This window comes from Dendrobates tinctorius, unplaced genomic scaffold (genome assembly GCF_039654945.1).
Source record: "Dendrobates tinctorius isolate UK_male_01 unplaced genomic scaffold, ASM3965494v1 ptg000246l, whole genome shotgun sequence".
Classification (NCBI taxonomy): Eukaryota; Metazoa; Chordata; class Amphibia; order Anura; family Dendrobatidae; genus Dendrobates; species Dendrobates tinctorius.
This window is the reverse complement of record NW_027361913.1, coordinates 3,452,403-3,477,192: the sequence shown is the minus strand read 5'-3', so window position 1 is coordinate 3,477,192 and position 24,790 is coordinate 3,452,403.

Genomic DNA, 24,790 nt, shown 5'->3' with positions numbered 1-24,790 from the left:
ACACCCATGTCTTCCACCTGATGTAGCCAGGGAGGTTAGCTTCTCATTCTACCCCAACTGGGTCAGGAACACGCTTCTAAAAATCTCCAAGGAGCCAACATTTTTTTCATATCCATATAGCCACTTATCCTTTTACAAACACCTTTCGAAAGACACTTGGATAAAAAGGAAATCATTTCAAACAACAACAAAAGAACTCCGTTGTAAAGGCATTCCCTACAATTGGACTCAACAGTCTATTCTGCAAGTGCAATTTGCATCAAAAATGACTGTTATATCCTCACCAGAGGAGGATGCTGAGTTCTTGCAAAACACAGTAATATTATCTTCTATGGCTTCTCCTGGACTCTGTAGACTCTCTAAATCGGATCTTCACCCTAATTTAAAGCACTTGAAGATTGTAATGATTCGGACATTAATGGCGGCTTTATTTCTTTTTCTTTCTTCAGGAGTAAACTATTTGTGTCTAAACAATATAATTCACTTGATTAGTGTTATATTTATGTTGAGTTCAAGAAGATTATTTCGCTTTTGTAGTGTTTGAATGCACAATTTTTATTTTGCCTCCACATCGGTCATAGAACCACCTACGGTGTTCATGGACGGGACAGTAATCATACATTTATAGTGAATATTTTGTTTTTTAGTTTAGGGATAGGTATCAGTACTTGCGCTATGTAAGAATTTTTTATATTATAATGCTTTCTAAGGTCCTATACACAATATACAGCTTCGGTGACAGTTTGTTTATTTATAGCTGATGGTATTAAGCAGCAGAAATTTTATGCTTAGGGATCTTTGTATTCGGATGTCAAACACACTCATGACACAGTTTGTTTATTTATAGAAGATGGTACTAAGCAGTGGACAAAACACATGCTTAGGGAACTTTATGTACTGAAGTTAAAAAGTTAAACATTATCGTTTATGTAATTATGTCATTCCTTTATCTGTCTACCTGTCTATCCACCATCTGGGGGGCTCCCTGTCTACACAGGGGGTTTTCATTCCTAATCCTAACCCTTCCCTTCCTTTCCTCTTAAATTTTTAAATGTAATACAAATTATTGGAAATAAAAGCGGTTTACCTAATCCCAGAAAAGGTAGCCTTCCAGGCCTTCCTGAGCCAGACCATGGGGCAGTCTCAACACCTCCTGCCTTAGCTGCTATTGTGCTTTTGGCTGTACCAGCAGATGCACCATCACCACCATCAGTAACAGCTGGCCCCCCACGCCCACGTTCGCGGCCTCTTCAACCATAGTTCCTAATTTAAAAAAAACAAAAAACAAAATACCACCACATATATGGTACTGTATCAGAAGCGTACAGCTGTATACAGTCTAGGGATAATTGTAAATATATGTATATATTTCATGAGTCAGACACAGACGCTCACAGCCTCATTATGGATTAGACAGTAATATAAATAGTTGAGAAAGGGTACAGTAACACCAGATACCAGATATAGTTTCAACATTGTAAATGTATGTATATATTTCAGGAGGCAGACACAGATGCTCTCAGGCTCATTACGGATTACACCACAATGTAAAAAGCAGTAAAAGGGTAATGGATCAGAAGCATACAGCTGTATACAGTGTAGGGGTCATTGTAAATCTGCGTATATATTTCCATAGTCATAAACAGACTCTCACTGGCTCTGTGTGCATTAGACCGGAATAAAAACAGCAGTTAATGGATAATGCATCCCAAGCTTACAGCTGTATACAGTGTTGTGTTAATCGGAAATCTCCAAGTATATTTACGGAGTAATAGACAGACAATCACAGGCTGAGTATGGATTATTTCAGAATGTAAATAGCAAAAAAGGGTACTGTATCAAAATCGTACAGCTGGATACAGTGTTGGGCTAAATGTAAATCTCTGCATATATTTCCGGAGTCACCCTCAGACACTAACTCAGTCTGGATTTGACCATAATACAAAATGTTTAAAAAAGGGACTGGATAACAAGATAGCAAGTATATGTATTGTAGGGTACAATTTAAATCTCTGTATAAATTTCCGTAGTCCCCCTCAGACAGTTACCCAGTATGGATTGGACCGTAAGACAACATGTCTAACAAATGTTCTGTGTTGTGAGTTCATTTTCTGGTCCACCAGTTGTGAGTTCTCCTTCCAGGCTCCCTCTGGTGGTAACTGGAGGTAGTGAGGCTGATTTAATCAGTAGTGATCTGCCACCTGATAATGAGGATGACGATTGGACCTCAGGAATCTCAGACTGGATTTAAGATGCCCTAGTCTGGTGCTGGTGATTCCTTCTGGCTTGTCAGGTCTTTGTTTTCAGCTCTGTTCCAGTCATCTAAAGCTAAGTTTTTCTGCTAATGTTCACACTTGATTTTGTTGGTCTATTCAGTTTTTTGTGTGGTCAGCCAGCTCCGGCTGGGGCTGCGCTAAATTTCCACTCTTATTTATCTGTATTTGCCAATTTGTTTTTTGTCCCTTATTAGATTGGCCTCTTTTTGCTCTGTCTCAGAAAATTTCAGAGTGCTGATATAGTGGGAGAAGTCTAGTGACTTCAGGGTTAATTTTGCTATCAGAAGTGTTGGACTTTATTTTTGTAGGGTTTTTTGCAGATTGCAGACAGTGTCTTTCTTTTCCTATCTTTTCTAGTTAGTTTGGGCCCCATCGTTTGCTCAGCCTATTTTCCTGCCTGTGTTTGTGCTTTCATCTTGTTTCACCGTCAATACATGTGTGGGGGTTGTCTTTCCTTTGGGGTCTGCTCTGGGGCAGTTAGTTTTCCCCTTTTCTTGCTTCAGGCTTATTTAGTCCTCCGGCTGTGATGAAGCGTCTAGGACCATCGTAGGTACGCTCCACGGCTGCTGCTAGTTGTGTGGTTAGGATCAGGGATCTGCAATCTGCATAGCTACCAACCTCTCTGGTTTTCTGTGACTTAGCTTGTTTTGTTTTTTTTCTCCTCGGTGACCCATTCATAACAGTACTGTATCACAAGATAGGAGGTGTATAGAGTATAGGGTAAAATGTTTTTCTCCATATATATTGAATGAGTAAACCACACACGCTCGCTGAGTATGGATTATACCTTAAGCAAAAATGTATAACTAAGGTACTGTTTCATCAAATGCCAGGTGTATATGGTGTAATCGAAAATGTTAATCTCCCTATATATTTCCATAGTCTCATACAGATAGTCAGCATGTATTTCTCCGTGATACCATCCATTACACGGTAGTGTGTGAGGAGCGTACAGCTCTATATGGTGTGTGAAATATTGAACGTTTGTTCACTGCAGGAAAACACAATAAAAGTAGGAGTGCTGTGTAAAAGCAGTCTGCACAGCTGTGTCCACACAGCAATACTGCTATAAGGCAGGCTAATAATCAGCGCTGCTGCACACCAGAAAATGGTCCCTGTCACTGGCAGGCAGCCTAATAACTAGCGCTGCTGCACACAAGAAAATCCTCCTCTGTCACTGCACACTAACAGAACACAACAATTGCGTTCAGCGCAAGCACATAGCAAGTTCTGTTTACAGGCCTAAGTGTGTCCCAAATCATAAACAGCATCAGCAACCTCTCCCTACTGTAAAGATGGGCAGAAGAAAAATGGCGGTTGGCGGGGAGGGCTTTTATACACACTCCGTATATACAGGTGTTGGACAAAATAATGCAACCAAACACCTAACGTGTTGTCATCATAGTCTTCAAACATGTTCTAAACATGCAAACCGTGACATATGTTAATGTTTTGTAGTTGATTATTTGTGTATGTAAATTTACTATTTGTTTTGCATAATTCTAAGAACATTGAGGAAAACCTGACACCAATGGCATACCTCTCTGATTTATAAAGAGCCCAAATTGTTGATGCTGGTATGGCAGGTGCTAGTGTAACAGAAAGTGACCGTATGTTTGGCGTGTCAAGCGGTACTGTCTCCAATGTAGTGACAGCGTTTGAAAGAGAAGGAAAAACGTCTGCAGCAAAGCACAGGTCCGGCCGAAAGTCGAAGTTGACTGAGAGAGTTCCTGTCGGACTGTAAAGCAAATTGGGAGAGAGGATCGCAAGACCACTGCTCGGAAAATCAAGGCAGAGCTCAATGAACACCTACAGAACACAGTTTCCACAAAAAAAGTTTGTTGCGAGCTGTACAAATCAGGATTCCACGGAAGAGCTGCAATTGTAAAAACGTTTCTCTCAATGACAAATGTTTCCATGCGTTTAGAGTGGTGTAGACCCTCCAGAATAGGTCTCTCAAGCTGTTAAAACATTTTATATTCTGAGACGAATCATCATTTACCCTATTTCCGACCTCCAGCCGAGTGTACGTTTGGAGACAGCCAAAGGAAGCATTCCATTCAGACTGCCTTCTCCCAACCGTAAAACATGGCGGATGTTCTGTGATGATCTGGGGTGCTATTTCGTTGAGATATGCCGGGCCAATGATATCCCTTCATTGAAGAAGTAACAGCCGTGATTATTTAGGCATTTTGGGCAACCAAGCGCATCCTGTGGATCAAGCACTATTCCCGGAGGGGAACGCCATCTTTCAGGATGATAATGCACCAATTCATACAGCTCGAATCGTTAAAGCATGGCACAAGTAACACTGTAATGAAGTTGAGCATTTCATCTGTCCCCCTCAATCACCAGACCTCCACATTATTCATCATTTATGGAAGATTTCATCGATTCAAGTTAGACGTCGATTTCCGCCACCATTGTCGCTCAAAGAACTGGAGGGTGTTTTAACTGAAGAATGGACTACAATTCCTTTGGAAACAATTCACATCTTGTATGAATCCATACCTCGGATAATCATGGCGGTAATCGCCGCAAACGGTGGACCTACACCATATTAACCTAAGTTTTGTTGATGTTTCCATGTCTTTCCATTATTTTTTCCAAACAACAGATTTCATGAGTCAACCACACCCGCTCACTCAGTCAGTATGGATTTAACCATACTCAAACATGTTGAAAAAAGGTACTGTATCAGCAGATACAAGGTGTATCCAGGGGTAACTGGAAATATCCGTCTATATATCCGGAGTCAGAAAAATACACTCACTGGCTCAGTATGGATTAGACAAGAATAGAGTTGAGCGACTTTAGTCGGATCGGGTTTCATGAAACAAAATTTGTTTCAGATGAAACTGGTCCGACTAGGGCAAAAAAAGTCGGAGTTTCGTCCGAAACCCGACCCCAATGCAAGTCAATGGGAAATAAAAGTCGGCATTGAGCGAGTGACATTCATCCACTCAATGCTGACTTTTATTTCCCATTGACTTGCATTGGGGTCGGGTTTCGGATGAAACTCCGACTTTTTTTGCCCTAGTCGGACCAGTTTCATCTGAAACAAATTTTGTTTCATGAAACCCGATCCGACTAAAGTCGCTCAACTCTAGACAAGAATATAAAAAGTCCAAAGAGGGTAATATATTACGAGCGTACAGCTGCATACAGTGTTAGTGTAATTTTAAATATCCTTATAGTTTAAAAGAGTCAGACACAAACTCACACAGGCTCAGTACGGATTACAGCAGAATATAAAAATTAGAAAAAGGGAAATGTATTCAAAGCATACAACCGTATACAGTGTTGGTGTACTTTTAAATATTGGTATATATTTCAGTGTCAGTAAGCCAGTCCAGACTGTCCGCTACAGGAAACAAGATGGACACAAGTCCAGACTGAAAGTCGAGTGATTGCAGAAATTTTAGAAATTACTAATCACGGGAAAACCTCCCGGGAGGATTCGCAGAGGCGAGGCTGACCCTCAATTAATTTGTCTGTGGAGACTGTGAAAACGGTTATTTGTAAATAAAGGGTTGCTGTATAGCAGTAGCGTGGATCCCATCACCGTTACTCGTCTCCATCAAATTGTGATCACAGGGACACATGTACACATGGTCCTCACTGCCTATCATGATCTGTCTGTTCATTTTGGAGAGCAAAAGACAGAAGCCACAGGCCGTAGGCGATTCTATTGGATTGGCATGAGAGGAGACATTGAAAAATGGTGGAAGGAATGTCACACGTCTGTGACTAGGAAAACTGTGAAAGCTGATCATAAAGCACCCCTGCATCCGATTGTGAGTCAACGTCCATTACAAATGGTAGCCATTGATCATCTGAAGGCAGAGCCCAGCAGGACTGGCCATAGCTAAGTTTTAACCATCATCGATCAGTTCAGCAAAGTTGTAGTGCCCGTCCCTGTGAAGGATTTAACTGGCCAGACTACCCAGTGGTGGAGCAGGGAGAGGTAAGTCTTGCAAGTGCTTGGGCCCTGAGCAAGCAGGGGGGGCACCCTCGTGGGCGGCGGTACTGGCACAGGGACCCTCATAGTACGCCGGTGTGTCTGACGGCGAGTGGCCCCCCACCATCAGAGACACTTTATTGTACTACGAGGGGCCCTGTGCCAGTGTCGTCGCCCAAGAGTGGGCCCACCCACCTGTTCAGGGCAAAGGCACTTGCCCGGGTGCACCAGGTGGTGACCATGGCCATGGGTGGGGGGCAGCCCAGTTAGGGATGTTGAAAAAATTCCATATGTTGATGTGTAGTCTTTACATTCAGCAGCTGCAAATGGAGGAAGTGGAGAAGTACGAGGAAGAGGAGGACAAAAGCGAGCCATTTTTATTGACACCTATGTGTCATCAGGGGAAGGTGGGACAAATTCCTTGGAAACCCATGCATGGTTCATTTTAATGAATGTTAGATCATCAACATTTTGGGTCGACAGACGGGTCCTTTTTTCGGTCAGGATTGATCCAGCAGCACTGAATACTCTTTCAGATAACACACTAGCAGCAGGGCAAGCGAGCTCCTGTAAGGCATATTGTGCCAATTCAGGTCAGGTGTCCAGTTTAGTGGCCCAATAGTCAAAGGGGTATGACCTGTGAGGGAGAAAATCGATATGGGAGGAGAAGTAGTTTGTAACCATAGTTGACAACTGCTGTCTCCTGTCACTTGCAATCGATTCAGTATTAGCAGTCGTGTGAGCGGTACTTGAAAAATCAGTCCACAACATGGTCATGAAACCCCTGTCTCCAACGCCACTTCGGCTGTGTGCACCACGAACACCTCTTCCATTTTGGCCTCTACAGGTCGTGGGAGAACCAGCACCGGTGCTGTGTGCTGGGAATGCCTCCAACCAACGGTTAACCAGAGTTACTTGTTTATTCGCCAAGACTTTCTCCAGGTTCTCCTGTGGCATGATGTTTTGTAATTTGCCTTTATAGCATGGATCCAGGATGCTGGACAACCAATAGTCATCATCCTTCATCATTTTGGCAATGCGGGGGTGCCTTTTTAGGATCCGCAAGGCATAATCACATATGTGGGCCAATGTTCCAGGTGTCAATGATGCACTGCCAGTGGTGGGTGGAGGAGCACTTTCTTGGAAATCCACATTCCTCCAGTCACACACAAACCCTGTACCTAACCTTGGCATGCCAACATTATCTTTTGGCCCCTGAGAAGCATCCTCCCCAAAATATCCCCCTCATCCTCCTCCTCCTCTTCCTCTTCTTCCTCCACTCGTCCAGGTCAGTTGCCCTCGCTGACAATGGCTGACTTTCATCAAGGCTTCCCTCCTCCTCTTCCTCCTCCTCTTCTGCAGATGCCTGATCCTTAATGTGCATCAAAGTTTGCATGTGTGCAGACGCATAAGTGGTATGCTCATGCTTATGATGGCGTCGTCTGCGCTTACCAGCCGTGTGCATTCCTCAAAACACTGAAAGACTTTACAGAGGTCTTTCAGCTTTGACCACTGCACACCCGACAATCCGATGTCTTCCCTCAATCTGCCTGCCCGTGTTTCCTCCCACAAATGCATTACAGCCTGCCTCTGTTTGCACAGCCTCTCAATCATGTGCATGGTGGAGTTCCACCTTGTTGCAACATTTATGATTAGGCAGTGCTTGGGGAGGTGGAGCAATCGCTGCAGCTTCTGCATACGACTGGAGTGTACGGGCGAGCGACATATGTGCGAGCACAGTCTTCGCACCTTATTGAGCAGGGCTGTTAACTCCAGATAATTATTTAGGAAGCACTGCACCACCAGGTTCAAAGTGTGAGCCAGGCAAGGTATGTGTCTGAGTTTTGCAAGGGCTATGGCTGCCACAAAATTCCGACCATTATCACTGACTACCTTGCCTGGCTCAAGATGTAGACTGCCCAGCCATGAGTCAGTTTGTGGATGCAAGTAGTCAGCCAGTACCTCCGCGGTGTGTCTTTGACGCCCAAAGAGATCATCTTTAAAACAGCTTGCTGCCGCTTACCACTAGCTGTTCAATAGTGGGACACCTCGTGTGCAACACTGGCAGCTGCGGATGGAGTGCTCGTGCGACAGCGCTCTGTGGATGAGATTTCGCTTCTGGAGGAGGATGGTGGAACGCCTACAGCCAACTGTTTCCTATACCATGGCCTAGGCAGCACTGTTCCACTGCCGCTGTCCCCTGTGGAGCCAGCATCCACCACATTAACCCAGTGCGCAGTGATGGACAAGTAACGGCCCTGGCCATGCCTACTGGACCATGCATCTGTTGTGAGGTGCACCTTTCCACTCACTGATTGTTTGAGTGCATGGACAATGCGGTCTTTCACATGCAGGTGGAGGGCAAGGATGGCTTTTCGAGAAAAGAAGTGCCGACTGGGTAGTTCATAGCGTGGGACAGCGTAGGCCATGAGGTCTCAGAATGCTTCGCTTTCAACCACACGAAAGGGCATCATCTCTAATGAGATGAGTTTGGCAATGTAGCCGTTCAAAGCCAGTGTACGCGGATGAAATGATGAGTACTTTCTTGTCCTACTCAGAGTGTCTGGTAGGGTGAGCTGGACTTGAGAGCTGCATAGGGGGGAACTAGCGGTGGACATTAAGGACTGAGAGGGGTTTGTTGATGGTGATGGTGGTGTTGGTGATGGCCTAAATTCAGTTTTTCGTTGCAAAAACATAGTGATTCCCTGACTGCTTTGGCCTTGCGACGACACCTCAACATTTCTTGCTGGTGGTGTGCTTAGCGGTGGCCTTTCAGTGGGGGAAGCAATGTAGCGTTGCTGGCTACCTTCAGTCGGAGCAGGTGCACATGTGCTAACTGAGGTTTTGTAGTCTGTCCACGCTTGCAAGTGCATGGTGGTTAAATGTCTAAGCATGCAACTGGTGTTTAAATTTTGGAGATTTTTACCTCGGCTGAAGGTCCTTCCGCACTTCTTACAGATAACCTTTGCCTCATCAATAGGATTTTGGTCAAAAAAGTGCCACACCGCACTCTTCCTACTATGGTATAAATTTTCAGGGCTTGCACGCTGTGCTAATTTGACCGTCTGGCCAAGCTGTCCTGCAACTCTTTTTGTTTTTTTTTAGCAACTTTTGGTACAGCTACGGGCCTGCCAGATAATCACTGCTGTGATGTCGATGCCTGCTGCGGATCCTTCTCCTCTTCTGAGCTATTGCCAGCGGCAACTTCTTCCCCCAATGGATGCCAATCCGGGTCAACAACTGGGTCATCCATCACCTCCTCTTTAATTTTATCTGCAACTTCCTCTGTGTCACCGTGTAAGGTGGTATAGTATGCGGGAAGGGGCACCTGAGTTTCATCTGGGTCTGATTCAGGCTTACTTGACTGTGAGGGAAATGTATAGCTCTGGGTCAATGTACCAGCAGAATCATCTAGCAGTGGCTGTGCATCAGTGCACTCCATGTCAGATTCATCTTGGACTGGGGAATTCAGGATTTGACTTGATAACCCTGGCATGGTATGTGAAAGGAGCTCCATGGAGTAATCTGAAGTGTGTGTGGGTTGCCCCGTCCCAGGCTTCACCCAGGGCTGTGGGGGTACTCGGTACCAGGCGGGTGTCAGGGGGAGATGTGTCACAGCAGCGGTGACCCGGTCCGTGGCCCTGGGCGCCCAATATCAATGGCGGATGATGTTTGTAATGTAGTTTATATGGAAAGTTCGTGACGCCACCTGTGGTGTTTGGCAAGTAAGATGTTAAGTCAACGCTGCTTGCAGATCCACTGATGGTGTAGCTCCCCACAGGTGGAGCTGTAGTGCCAGGGCAGTGTAGGCGCTATGGATGAGGATAGGTGCAGGACGGTGTGGATGCTGGTACCCAAATGTAGCGGTGATGAAGGTGTTAGTGACGATTGAATGGAGGACACCAGAGCTTGCAGTTTCAAAGCTTTACTCACAGTTCATGGTGCACACTGGTGCCTCCCTCCGTGCCGTGTCCTCCAGGGTAGAGACTCAATCAACCTCCCGGGCAAGTCAGGGCTCTCCTCTCCAACATGTGCCTTTCCTGAACGACTCCTCTATTGCGCTTTTTAGTGTGAAGAACTCCAGTGCCGTGGTTCCCTGAAGTTCCTCCTGTCAGATGTTCCTAACAACTCTACTTGTATGACTGACAGCTGTAGCCTGCTTCGGGGACTCCCTTCTCCTGAATCCCGGCTCTCTATTCGGTTGCTGTTGTGTCCCAAGTCTTTGATGGGAGTAGTGCATTTACAGCCAACTACTCCACCGGTGTCTGCTGCAGAACCATAAGTGTCCATACAACCTCGGGGACCGGGCACCGGCCTTGCGCTGAGAACCTATAGGCAGGGTTCCTATCCAACCCACTCCTCCTCTCTGTTCTCCTACTCCTTCGTTCCACGCTGTTCCTTCTCTCTCTTATGGAAGCTTAGGTTGCAGTCCTACGTCTCTCCACCTTTCTTACTTTCCCATGCCAGCTGGCTCAGGTCACTGAGGCAGCTGCAGCACTCCTTCCTCCATCCCTTCTTCCAGGGATCCCCACTCCTCACTGAATGGCTTCCTACTCCGCCGACCTTCTCTCAGACTAAACTGAACTGAACTTCTAAACTTTCCCACTCTTTTATATGAATCTCAACTCCACCCACCTCCCAGCACATCTCGTGTTACGAAGCAAGGAATCACCAGAGGTGCTCTGCTACCCTCTAATCATGAGCCGCAATGTGATCAGTGCTGAACTATCCTGTGTGTGGGATGCAGGTGTTGGAGTGCGGAAAGGAGCTCCCAACTTACCAGGATGGTGGGGCACTACAGCTTAGGAGGTGCAGTACCTCTGTGGCGACTGAGCCTCAGGGGCGCCACATGTGCTGCGGCATCCTTCACTTTTGGTGTGGGTGATGGACACAAGGAAAGGTGTTGTTCCTGACCAGAAGCCTGCACTGACGACTCTATGCTTGCAGTTTTTGTAACTTCAGAGGAGGAGGCAATAGAGCTGGAGACTTTTTCGGCAATGTAAGCCAAAACTTGTTCCCTATTGTGAACATGCTTTTACATCATGCATGTCATTCAAGTCTACTCCAGTTCAGTTTTTTTGGTTTTTCTTCAGCATTTTTGTATTCAGTACAAATAGGGTGTGGCCTCCTTTCTACTGAGCTGTGTAGTTTACTTATTGTCCCTCTGAAGCTGCTCCAGGATCCCACTCTGGCCTGGGCACGAGAAAGGGTGGTAGAAATAAATGGGGTGGATCAGCAACCGGGTGCCAAAGTGTTTTTTCCCCACATGGCTTTCAACCACGAATTGTTATATAGGGTTGATAAAATCCGAGATGAAGTAGTGGAACAGCTGGTAGTGCCCCAGTCATATCGTCTAGCAGTGCTAGAGATGGCACACACACATACTTGGAGGATGCTTAGGGGTAAAGAAAACCCAAGAACGTATTCTGCAGCGGTTCTTTTGCCCCGGGATTTTTGCTGAGGACCAGAGGTATTGTGAATCATGTCACGCGTATCAACTTACCACACCCACCAAAATTTTCCAGAGTCCAATGGTACCTTTATCCATTATAGAGGTACCATTTGAGCGGATTGTAATGGATCTGGTTGGGACTATAGTAAAGTCCGCCTGTGGTCACCAACATATTCTGGTCATAATAGATTATGCCAGTCATCACCCAGAGGCAATACCACGTCGACAAAACTTATCGCCCGCGAGCTGTTTGCAATGATCTGCCACCTTGGGCTACCAAGGATATCCATATATATCAGGGGACTCCTTTTATGTCCAAGGTGACAAGGGAGCTATGTAAGTTGCTCCGGATTAAACAGTTGCACACATTGGTGTATCACCTACAGACCGATAGGTTGTTAGAGAGATTTAATAAGACCCTTAAATCTATGCCTAAAAAAGCGTTCTCCAAGAACGGGAAGGATTGGGACATGTTATTGCCCTATTTGATGTTTGCTCTCTGCAAGGTACCACAGGCTTCCATGAGTTTCTCTCCTTTTGAGCTATTGTACGGTAAGCAACCAAGGGTGTTGCTGAACGTAGCAAAGGAGATGTGGGAACAGGAGCCAACTCCGCATAGGAGTGTAATTGAGCACATGGCAAGTATGCAGGAACGGATTGCAGCAATCATGCTCATAGTAAAAGAGCATTTAATGGATACCCAGGCAGCGCAGAGACACACGTACAATATAAGAGCCGCGGTCAGGTCCTTTAAAGAAGGGGATAGGGTGTTAGTGCTAGTGCCTACAGCAGAGAGCATACTCATGGCCAAATGGCAAGGGCCATATGAGGTATGGGAAAAGGTGGGGGAAGTGAATTACAGAGTGTACCAGCCCGGAAAGAGAAAACCGGAACAACTGTATCATGTGAACCTGCTAAAACCCTGGAAAGACCAGGAATGTTTGGTTACGGAGGCGACTCCAGTAATACCATCATGGAACCCTCTGTCTCCAGCCAATTACGCGGCTGGGGGTGAGGTTAAGATAAATGATGCTCTCACGAAACAGCAGCGACAGGAGGCTCGGGTTTTGGTGCAACAGAATACAGATGTATTCTCAGAGCTACCTGGCTGGACCTCGTTGACCACTATGACATTGTCATCGAGCCTCGGGTAAGGGTACGGATGAAACCATACCGAGTGTCAGAAGCCCAGAGGCAAGCCATCGCTGCTGAAGTAAAGCAAATGCTCCAGTTAGGAGTGATCGAGGAATCCCAGGGTGAGTGGTGTAGCCCTACTGTACCGCCAAACAGGTCATTACGATTCTGTAATAATTCTCAGAAATTGAATGAGGTGTCAAAATTTGACCCTTTTTCTAATGCGCTGGGCGGACGAGCTAATTGAGAGACTGGGGGAGGCCCAGTACATCACCACGCGCTATCTTACTAAGGGTTACTGGCAGGTGCCACTGACAGAATCGGGAAAAGAAAATACTGCCTTTATAACGTCAGAGGGTCTCTATCACTATGTTGTCTTGCCTTTTGGATTACATGGGGCTCCGGCTACATTCCAGAGACTGATGGACATAGTGTTAGAGTGTGGCGCCCCTGAGGGTTCAGTCGCCACAGAGGTACTGCACCTCCTCCTGAGGTGTAGAATCCCACTCCTCAGGTAAGATGGTAACACCTGACCAGGCTCCAGCACCTACACCCAGCACAGACACCTTAGAACAGCAGAGCACCCTCTATGACAGCTGCCTTGGTTCATGAAGGGTGCTGAAAGGTGGGTGGAGCTTAGATGGCACTAAGAGGGGAAAGCTGACAGGAAGTTAGAGCAGTTAGGGGGAAGGAGAGAAAGGATGTAGATGCAGCAGCCTCATGTGAGCTGGTGCTACTGGCAAGGAAAGAGAAAGATAAGTTCTTCAGAAGAAAGATAGAAAAGGACGGAACATGACGAGGAGAGAGCTGGGGACTAGGGCTAGAGTAGAGCCCTTCCCTAAGTTTAATGCGCCAAAGGCCGGGCGCCGGTATCCGAGGCTGAGTGTGATACTAATGATCCTACAGCAGAAACCGGAGAATAGAAGTTGTGACCACTTTATTCCCACCTAAGACTCGACGACACAGCAGCAACATGTGTGAGCCGGGAAATGATTGTAAGGAGTCCCCGAAGTAGGCTACAGCTGCCTGTCATGCGAGTGGAGTTCTAAGAAACAGCAAGATAGAGGAACTTGAGTGTAATTCATAACTACAAGTACTTCAGATTACCGCTAGTAAGGAGATGCTCAGAAAAGGCACACGAAAGGGAGTGCTCGAAGGGTGTATTCCATCTGCCTGGGAGTTGGCTGAGCCCCTGACCTGGAGGACACAGCACTGAAGCGGGCACCTGTCTATCCCAGAAACGTGAGCAAAGCATTGGAACTGCATTCAGCTGTGTCATTGCCTTCTTCCTGCGTCTACCTACTCAGCACTGCTACATCTCTGTGCCTAACACTACACCATCTACCTCAACATCTACTACTGCTGCCCTGGGACTACAGCTCTGCCTGTGGAGAGCTATTACATCTTTGCTGCACCACACCATCTGTCCCAGAGGATCTACACTGCAGCGCTGGTCCCCTTCTGACTAGATACCACAGGTAGAGTCACAAACTTAACCATACATAAACTTTATTCAATCCACCTATTTTACATGGACACCCAGGGCCACGGACAGGGTCACTGCCACCACGACACTTCCCCTTTAAGACACCAGCCCGGTACCAAGTAAGTGTGAGAAGTTATCCCACTTGCCCCGGGGGTGCTCCATTTTTGGCATCACGAACATGATTACAAAGTCCGGTGCCACAGGGTCCTGTGTGCCGAAGAATTGATTGATTTGAGTGATGATAAACCTAAAATGTGCAAAGGAATCAATTTATTGGATTGTGAATTGAACTGTGATTTTGACTGTAAAGATGGCCACCATGGCGGTGCAGTGAGGCGTGCCAACGTGGGCGGCACCCAAGAAAAAGCGCAAAACATGAACCTCCCCTGCCTGTACTTCTATGCTACTACGTCATGGCCGACCCAGAGAGGGGTCCGAATCTTAGCCTGGCATGGCGGCAAAGGTAAAAGACACAGCCCCCAAGGGGTGGAGAGAAGCTCCACAGCGGGAAAAGGAGCCAAGAAGAAGACACAGTACCAGGAGGCCATGATGGAGAGCAGCAGGAGGCCTGTGGAGCGTGGTGGAGAAATATCAGCTTCTCCCGGCTCCGTGGAATCAGGCTCCAGCCGCTCAGCAGACCTCAACCTGTCGCAGCTGGAGAAGGAAGTGGAAGAGCTGCACAGGAGATTACAGGAGAAACAGGCTCTGCTGGAGTGAAAATGACAGGCTGCCCAGAAGGAGTCCGCCATCTTGGTACCCTCACCACCGGTACCCACAGTCCATTCCCGGGTACCTTCACCGCCGGTGCCCACCTGTCCATCACCGGTACCCACTGCTCAGCCAGTCTCCACATCACCGGAAGTTGAAGATGAGGATCACCGCAGCCCTGGAGGAGCAGGTATGTCCGCCTCCCCTGGGACATGCGAGGCCCTGCTAGGCCCCCTCAGAATGCCACTGACCCCCAAAATCCAGTCAGGTCGTCCTAGATGTAACCTGGGACCAGGAAATGGCACCCGGGGGGGTATCCTGGAAACTGCTCCTATACCACTGCCACTTTCCACCGTGAGCAGCAGGCCGACGTTCCTCAGGGAAGAAGTGGAGAAGCTGAGTCATCAATTCTACGGCGCTAAGCTGACTGCAATGGAGAAGTGGAAAATGTCCCTGTGGAAAGGAGTGAAGTTAGTGGAGTCGTGTCCCATCCGGCAACCCCTGATCTTCGTGGAGAAGGCTGATAACGAGATGACACCACGGGCAGGTACGGCTGCAGCACCGACAGCCTATTCATTAACCCCTTCGGTACCCACTACACTATCTACGGCTGCAGTTCAATGCAGGCCCAAAGTGCGTGATCAAGCTACCCAAACCTTGGTAGCATGGTCTGAGCAGCTGGTGGTTGCAGGTGTTACCATGCATCACAGATTTCCCCTGCCAGGGATTCGTCAGCCCCACATTTCACCCTGGAAGTGACCAAAGCCAGATGCTTTCAGTCAATAGGAAGCAACACTAATCAGGAGAATTGAACTTGCACTAATAATGTAAATAGTTTACCCAGGAGGGTATTTAATCAAGTTTTCTCAGTTTTTCAGCTTTTTCTAAATTAGGCACAGACTGTGGAGATCATGAACGCTGAGTGATCCGGACACTCTATTTGTAAATAGTTCAGCGCCTGTTTAGGTGGTTTCTCTTGGTTTTACTTGTGCCTTTTAGGAACCTTAAGTCATCACCAATTCTCATCAATTCATCATAACAGTAGACCTGAAGAAAAACCTGTTGGGTGTGGCCGAAGACAGGGTCTAAAGGGCAAGACCAGAATGTCCTGCAGCCCACCCAGGACCACCGTTGGAGATTTTGAGCGGGTCCTCCACAAGGCATAAGGACACTTGAAGATACCCTGGCTGGGAAAGTATCTGTCATTTATCTTTGATTATTACAGCTTTTGTACCAAATAAAAATGTTATTATGCTTGTAATATACACTCACTGGCCACTTTATTAGGTACACCATGCTAGTAAGGGGTTGGACCCCCTTTTGCCTTCAGAACTGCCTCAATTCTTCGTGGCAGAGATTCAACAAGGTGCTGGAAGCATTCCTCAGAGATTTTGGACCATATTGACATGATGGCATCACACAGTTGGCGCAGATTTGTCGGCTGCACATCCCTGATGCGAATCTCCCGTTCCACCACATCCCAAAGATGCTCTATTGGATTGAGATCTGGTGACTGAGGAGGCCATTTGAGTACAGTAAACTCATTGTCATGTTCAAGAAACCAATCTGAGATGATTCGAGCTTTATGACATGGCGCATTATCCTGCTGAAAGTAGCCATCAGATGTTGGGTACATTGTGGTCATAAAGGGATGGACATGGTCAGCAACAATACTCAGGTAGGCTGTGGCGTTGCAACGATGCTCAATTGGTACCAAGGGGCCCAAAGAGTGCCCAGAAAAAATTCCCCACACCATGACACCACCACCACCAGCCTGAACCGTTGATACAAGGCAGGATGGATCCATGCTTTCATGTTGTTTACGCCAAATTCTGACCCTACCATCCGAATGTCGCAGCAGAAATCGAGACTCATCAGACCAGGCAACGTTTTTCCAATCTTCTACTGTCCAATTTCGATGAGCTTGTGCAAATTTTAGCCTCAGTTTCCTGTTCTTAGCTGAGAGGAGTGGTACCCAGTGTGGTCTTCTGCTGCTGTAGCCAATCTGCCTCAAAGTTCGACGCACTGTGCGTTCAGAGATGCTCTTCTGCCTACCTTGGTTGTAACGGGTGGCAATTTGAGTCACTGTTGCCTTTCTATCAGCTCGAACCAGTCTGCCCATTCTCCTCTGACCTCTGGCATCAACATGGCATTTCCGGCCACAGAACTGCCGCTCACTGGATTTTTTTTCTTTTTCGGACCATTCTCTGTAAACCCTAGAGATGGTTGTGCGTGAAAATCCCAGTAGATCAGCAGTTTCTGAAATTCTCAGACCAGCCCTTCTGGCACCAACAATCATGCCACGTTCAAAGGCACTCAAATCACCTTTCTTCCCCATACTGATGCTCGGTTTGAACTGCAGGAGATTGTCTTGACCATGTCTACATGCCTAAATGCACTGAGTTGCCGCCATGTGATTGGCTGATTAGAAATTAAGTCTTAACACACAGTTGGACAGGTGTACCTAATAAAGTGGCCAGTGAGTGTATGTACAGTATAGGATGTTTTATAGTATTGAATGTTGATAAATTTTTGGTAATAGGTACCAATTGAAATGCTATGCAACGTGACAATGAGAATCTTAAAGCACTTTTTGATAAATGTAGATATAAATGGTTAATTAGGGACCAAGAATGTTTATAGTGAGTGGCGAACCTTAGATTGGCAGCTGTCACTAAAGAGTTTTGATACTGTAACGGTAGATAAAATATGAAGGAGAATAGCACTTTGAATTGGTAGAGAACCTTAGCAACGATTGCTACCTACAGCACTTGATAAGATAGGAATGTATAGTTCTTAGATAAAATATTAGTTTAAATAAATTGTGTTAAACAACGTTCAAGTCACAAGTGCCTCCCTGTTATGAATGGGTCACCAAGGAGGAAAAAAGCAACACAACGCTAAGTCTCAGAAAACCAGAGAGGTTGGTAACTATGCAGACTGCAGAGCCCTGATCTTAACACACCACTAGAAGCAGTCGTGGAGCGTGCCTACGGTGGTCCTGGACGCCTCGTCACAACCGGAGAGCTAAATAAGCCCAAAGTAAGAAAAGAGGAAAACTAACTCCCCAGAGCAGACCCCAAAGGAAAGAGAGCCCCCCACATGTATTGATGGTGAAGCAAGATGAAAACACAAACAAAGGCAGAAAAATAGGCTGAGCAAACGATGGGGCCAAACTAACTTGAAAGGACAGGAAAGGAAAGATACTGTCTGCAATCTGCCAAAAAACCCTACCAAAAATAATGTCCAACGCTTCTGATAACAAAATTAACCCTGAAGTCACTAGACTTCTCCCACTATATCAGCACTCTGGAATATTCTGAGACAGAGCAAAAAGAGGCCAATCTAATAAAGGACAAAAAGGCAAATTGGCAAATACAGATAAATAAGAGTGGAAATTCAGCACAGCCCAGCCGGGCTGGCTGACCACACAAAAACTGAGTTGACTAACAAAAGCAAGTGTGAACATTAGCAAAAAACAAACTTAACTTGAGATGACTGGAGCAGAGCTGAAGTCCAAGACCTGAGAAACAGACTGAATCACCAGCAACAAGATAGGGCGTTGGCTGTCTTATATCCAGTCTGATACTCCAGAGATCCAATCACTATCCTCCTCGTCAGGTGGCAGACCATTACCAATTAAACTAACCTCACTACCTCCTGTCACTACCACAGGGAGAACGGAAGGAGAACTCTCAACTGGTGGAGCAGAAAATGAGCTCATAACACCTCCCCTTCTGGGAAGCTATACTTCTTGTTGTTTATCAGTTATTATGCATCAAAGACTTGTATGTTCCATTAATATATTTGTCTTCTCATTTGTTTACTGTCCGGATGTGCTGTGGTTAACAGGTGGGGTATGTGGCACCCCGAGGGTTCAGTCACCACAGAGGAACTGCACCTCCTCCTGAGGTGTTGTATCCCACTCCTCAGGTAAGATGGTAACACCTGACCAGACTCCAGCACCTACACCCAGCACAGACACCTTAGAACAGCAGAGCACCCTCTATGGCAGCTGCCTTGGTTCAGGAAGGGTGCTGGGAGGTGGGTGGAGCTTATATGGCACTAAGAGGGGAAAGCTGACAGGAAGTTAGAGCAGTTCCCCTGAGGAGGAAGGAGAGAATGGATGTAGATTCAGCAGCCTCCTGTGAGGTTGGAGCTGCTGGCAAGGAAAGAGAGAAAGAGAAAGGTAAGTTCTTCAGAAGAAAGATAGAAAAGGACAGAACGTGAGGAAGAGAGAGCTAGGGACTAGGGCTAGAGCAGAGCCCTTCCCTAAGTTTAATGCACCAAAGGCCAGGCGCCGGTATCCGAGGCTGTGTGTGATACTAATGATCCTACAGCAGAAACCAGAGGAATAGAAGTTGTGACCACTTTATTCCCACCTAAGAATCTACGACACAGCAGCAACATGTGTGAGCCGGGACATGATTGTAAGGAGTCCCCGAAGTAGGCTACAGCTACCTGTCATTCGAGTGGCATTCTAAGAAACAGCAAGATAGAGGAACTTGAGTGTAATTCATAACTACAAGTACTTCAGATTACCGTTAGTAAGGAGACGTTCAGAAAAGGCACACAAAAGGGAGTGCTGGATGGGTGTATTCCATCTGCCTGGGAGTTGGCTGAGCCCCTGACCTGGAGGACACAGCACTGAAGCGGGCACCTGGTCTGTGCTAGAAACCTGAGTAAAGCATTGGAACTGCATTCAGCTGTGTCATTGCCTTCTTCCTGCATCTACCTACTCAGCACTGCTACATCCCTGTGCCTAACACTGCTGCATCTAACTCAACATCTACTACTGCTGCCCTGGGACTACAGCTCTGCCTGTGGAGAGCTATTACATCTTTGCTGCTAGACACCATCTGTCCCAGAGGATCTGCACTGCGTCGCTGGTCCCCTTCTGACCAGATACCACAGGCGGCGAACTTATCCATACATAAACTTTATTCAATCCAGCTATTTTACATGGACACTCAGGGCCACAGACCGGGTCACTGCCACTGCCACACATCCCCTTTAAGAGACTTGCCCGGTACCGAGTAAGTGAACCCCACTTGCCCTGGGGGTGCTCCAAGAGCCTCATCAGAAGTATGCATCAGCATATTTAGATGAGATCGTTATTTTTAGTACCAACTGGAATACCCACCTGTCCAAAAGTACAAGCAATGCTGGATTCTTTCAGAATCACGGGGTTAACAGCGAACCCAAAAAAATGTGTGATAGGACTCACGAAAGCCCGGTACTTAGGATATGTGACTGACCGTGGGATTATCAAGCCCAAAACAAGATAGAGGCCATCCAAAACTGGACCAAGCCTTTAAGTACAAAACAGGTGAGGGTGTTCCTCAGCATCACTGGATACTACCACCGGTTTGTACCCAATTTTGCTGGGAGATCGGCACCCATTACCGATCTGTTAAAGGGTAAGAACTCAGTTATGGTACAGTGGAACCCTCAAGCGGAGGAAGCGTTCCAGTACTTGAAGTCGGTGCACATCAGCCCCTACTTCAAGAAAACCTTTATTGTTCAAACAGATGCCTCAGTGGTAGGCCTAGGAGCGATACTGTTGCAATAGGTGAACGGGGATGAACATCCAGTCACCTACTTGAGCAGGAAACTTACCCCAGAAGAGAAAAATTATAGCGTAGTGGAGGAGTGCTTGGTGATTAAGTGGGCCTTGGAGTCCCTATGCTACTATTTGCTCGAGCGACAGTTTTGCTTAGTAACGGACCTGTCACCTCTCTTCTGGATGAGCAATGCAAAGGAGAGGAATGCTTGGATCACCAGATGGTTCCTGTCCCTAAAAAATTTTTAGTTTTTCAGTAGAACATCGGGCGGGGAAATCGCAACCATGAAGCCTGCCATCTAGATCTGGAAGAGCTAGACCTGTTGTGGGACAAATGGATTAAAAGCATCTGTGTGGAAAGGTGAGGAATATTGTTGTTTTTTTTAACTCTTTTGCAGATGAGGGCATTGAGGGAATGGGCGAAGTCATAAGTATGTTTTAATGAAAAATATTACAGGAGTCTGTCATTCTTTCTATTAAAGGACTTTTTTCTGGGTGTCTGTTTTCATACAATGTGACTATGAGGTTAGTAGTGGGGGAATCTTATTGATGCCTCTCCATTACTAACCTCGGGGCTTGATGTCACCTGACAATGCAAAGGTGACGTCAACCCCCCAACTATCACCCCATTTGCCACCCCTGCAGGGCAAGTGGGAAGAGAGAGGCTAAGTGCCAGAATTGGAGCATCATAGAAATATGCCTTTCCTGGGGTGGCTGAGAGCTGATGTTTTAAGCCTGGGGGGGCAGTATCTATGGCCTCTTCCTACGCTATTAATATCAGCCCACAGCTGTCTGCATGGCCTTTGCTGGTTACTAATTATAGGGGGACCATACCATTTTTTTAGGGGGTCCCCCATTTTAATATCCAGTAAAGTATACAGTTGTGAGATGATATTAATAGCCTGGGAATCTCCTTGGGTATTACCCCCTTCCCAGGCTATAAACATCTGCCCCCAGCCATCGACTTTCCCTCTGCTGGTTATGAAAATTGCCAGGGAGCCCACAATGTTTTTTTCCAAAAAATAATTTTTATTAATTAAATACATGTACAGTAAGCTGCACACACTGTATTAATTGCATTTGTCAATGACATCTATATATCTACCTATTCTATTTGTATTTACTCCATGTAATCCATCCCTCCTATCCTGTGGGCTTCAGCAGATTAATTGTTGGCTTTTCTTCTATCTATGTAATATATATATATATATATATATATATATATACAGTGGGGCAAAAAAGTATTTAGTCAGTCAGCAATAGTGCAAGTTCCACCACTTAAAAAGATGAGAGGCGTCTGTAATTTACATCATAGGTAGACCTCAACTATGGGATACAAACTGAGAAAAAAAATCCAGAAAATCACATTGTCTGTTTTTTTTTTCATTTTATTTGCATATTATGGTGGAAAATAAGTATTTGGTCAGAAACAAGCAATCAAGATTTCTGGCTCTCACAGACCTGTAACTTCTTCTTTAAGAGTCTCCTCTTTCCTCCACTCATTACCTGTAGTAATGGCACCTGTTTAAACTTGTTATCAGTATAAAAAGACACCTGTGCACACCCTCAAACAGTCTGACTCCAAACTCCACTATGGTGAAGACCAAAGAGCTGTCAAAGGACACCAGAAACAAAATTGTAGCCCTGCACCAGGCTGGGAAGACTGAATCTGCAATAGCCAACCAGCTTGGAGTGAAAAAATCAACTGTGGGAGCAATAATTAGAAAATGGAAGACATACAAGACCAGTGATAATCTCCCTCGATCTGGTGCTCCACGCAAAATCCCACCCCGTGGGGTCAGAATGATCACAAGAACGGTGAGCAAAAATCCCAGAACCACGCGGGGGGACATAGTGAATGAACTGCAGAGAGCTGGGACCAATGTAACAAGGCCTACCATAAGTAACACACTACGCCACCATGGACTCAGATCCTGCAGTGCCAGACGTGTCCCACTGCTTAAGCCTGTACATGTCCGGGCCCGTCTGAAGTTTGCTAGAGAGCATTTGGATGATCCAGAGGAGTTTTGGGAGAATGTCCTATGGTCTGATGAAACCAAACTGGAACTGTTTGGTAGAAACACAACTTGTCGTGTTTGGAGGAAAAAGAATAGAGTTGCATCCATCAAACACCATACCTACTGTAAAGCATGGTGGTGGAAACATCATGCTTTGGGGCTGTTTCTCTGCAAAGGGGCCAGGACGACTGATCCAGGTACATGAAAGAATGAATGGGGCCATGTATCGTGAGATTTTGAGTGCAAACCTCCTTCCATCAGCAAGGGCATTGATGATGAAACGTGGCTGGGTCTTTCAACATGACAATGATCCAAAGCACACCACCAGGGCAACGAAGGAGTGGCTTCGTAAGAAGCATTTCAAGGTCCTGGAGTGGCCTAGCCAGTCTCCAGATCTCAACCCTATAGAAAATCTTTGGAGGGAGTTGAAAGTCCGTGTTGCCAAGCGAAAAGCCAAAAACATCACTGCTCTAGAGGAGATCTGCATGGAGGAATGGGCCAACATACCAACAACAGTGTGTGGCAACCTTGTGAAGACTTACAGAAAACGTTTGACCTCTGTCATTGCCAACAAAGGATATATCACAAAGTATTGAGATTAAATTTTGTTTCTGACCAAATACTTATTTTCCACCATAATATGCAAATAAAATGAAAAAAAAACAGACAATGTTATTTTCTGGATTTTTTTTTCTCAGTTTGTCTCCCATAGTTGAGGTCTGCCTATGATGTAAATTACAGACGCCTCTCATCTTTTTAAGTGGTGGAACTTGCACTATTGCTGACTGACTAAATACTTTTTTGCCCCACTGTATATATATATATATATATATATATATATATATATATATATATATATATACAGTGTATACCGTATTTTTCGGACTAGAAGATGCACTTTTACCCAAAAAAATTTTGCTGGAAAATGGGGGTGGGTCTTATACTCAGAATATACTTACAAAAAGTTTTGCGGCAGAAAGAGTCGGGCGATTCTGCGGCGATCCGACGCTGCAGGGTGAAGATCACACTCCCTTTCCAGGCTGGTGTGGCAGTATTCAGCAGTGCGCAGTGGTGCTGAGCTCCTCCGACATTTTCTCAAAGCCTGGAGCCTTCGTACTTCCATTGCCGTGATGGGTGGCCTTCGGGAAAATGTCTGCCAGAAGCGGGGCGTGCGCAGATTGAGATCTCGGCACTGAAAAGGCGTAAATTTCCCCAGAGCAGAAATAGTTTCATAGGGACTGACACGTATTTCACTACCCTCTACTCAACAGATGTAAACCCAATCAGGAGTCTTCAAATTAAAAAAAATGAGGGCCTGTCACCACCGAAGTGGCAAAAATTTCACAAGAGTAGAAATAGTATAATAGGGACCGACACGTCTTCCACGACAGCCAACACAGCAGATGGAGATCAACCATGACTGTTCACATTTCCACATAATTGTGTTAACATCTGCAGCAGCAACAGCAGGCACAGAAACCACACTAAAGATATCACAAAGTGCAGTTACGCGAGATCAATGCTGCACACTAAAAAATGCAACATCGCCTATTCTGTACAGTCTGTAATTGGGGTGCAAAGGTCCTTGGAGATACAAGACTTGTTCATCTTGATAAAAGTTAGGCGGTCTACACTTTCAGGGCACAGCGGCTGCGCTTATCCATCAGGACACCACAAGCAGTGCTGAAGACACGTTCTGAGAGAATGCTTGCAGCCATGCATGATAAAACCTCCAAGGCGTGAGAGGCGAGCTCATGTTACTCATCCAATTTTGAAGACTAAAATGTGAAAGGGTCCAAATCCTCCCTGATGGTATTGATATTCAATTCTAGTTACTCCTGCTAATCCTCGCCATTCGTTCACACTTGTCAGAGCTGGACTTTGTTGTGTTGACGCATGAGCCGGTCTAATAAAAGCGTCTAAAGGACTCACAGAAATTGCTTTTTCCACTTACACTACTGCAGCTGCTGCTGATAATGTTTTGACATTGACAAACTGACATGGTTTGAAGTCTAGAGCTGCGATGCATGCTGTGTGCCTCACTGCTGTCTTGGGGAAAACTTCTCTTAAGGTTGTGTAAAAGCGCGTTTCAATACTAAGGAGGGGATGATTATCCTCTTCATCTCCTGACAGTTGCTTTCCTATCACCACTTCCTCTTCCATTTGCTCCTCGACTCTTGAACCTTCACTAA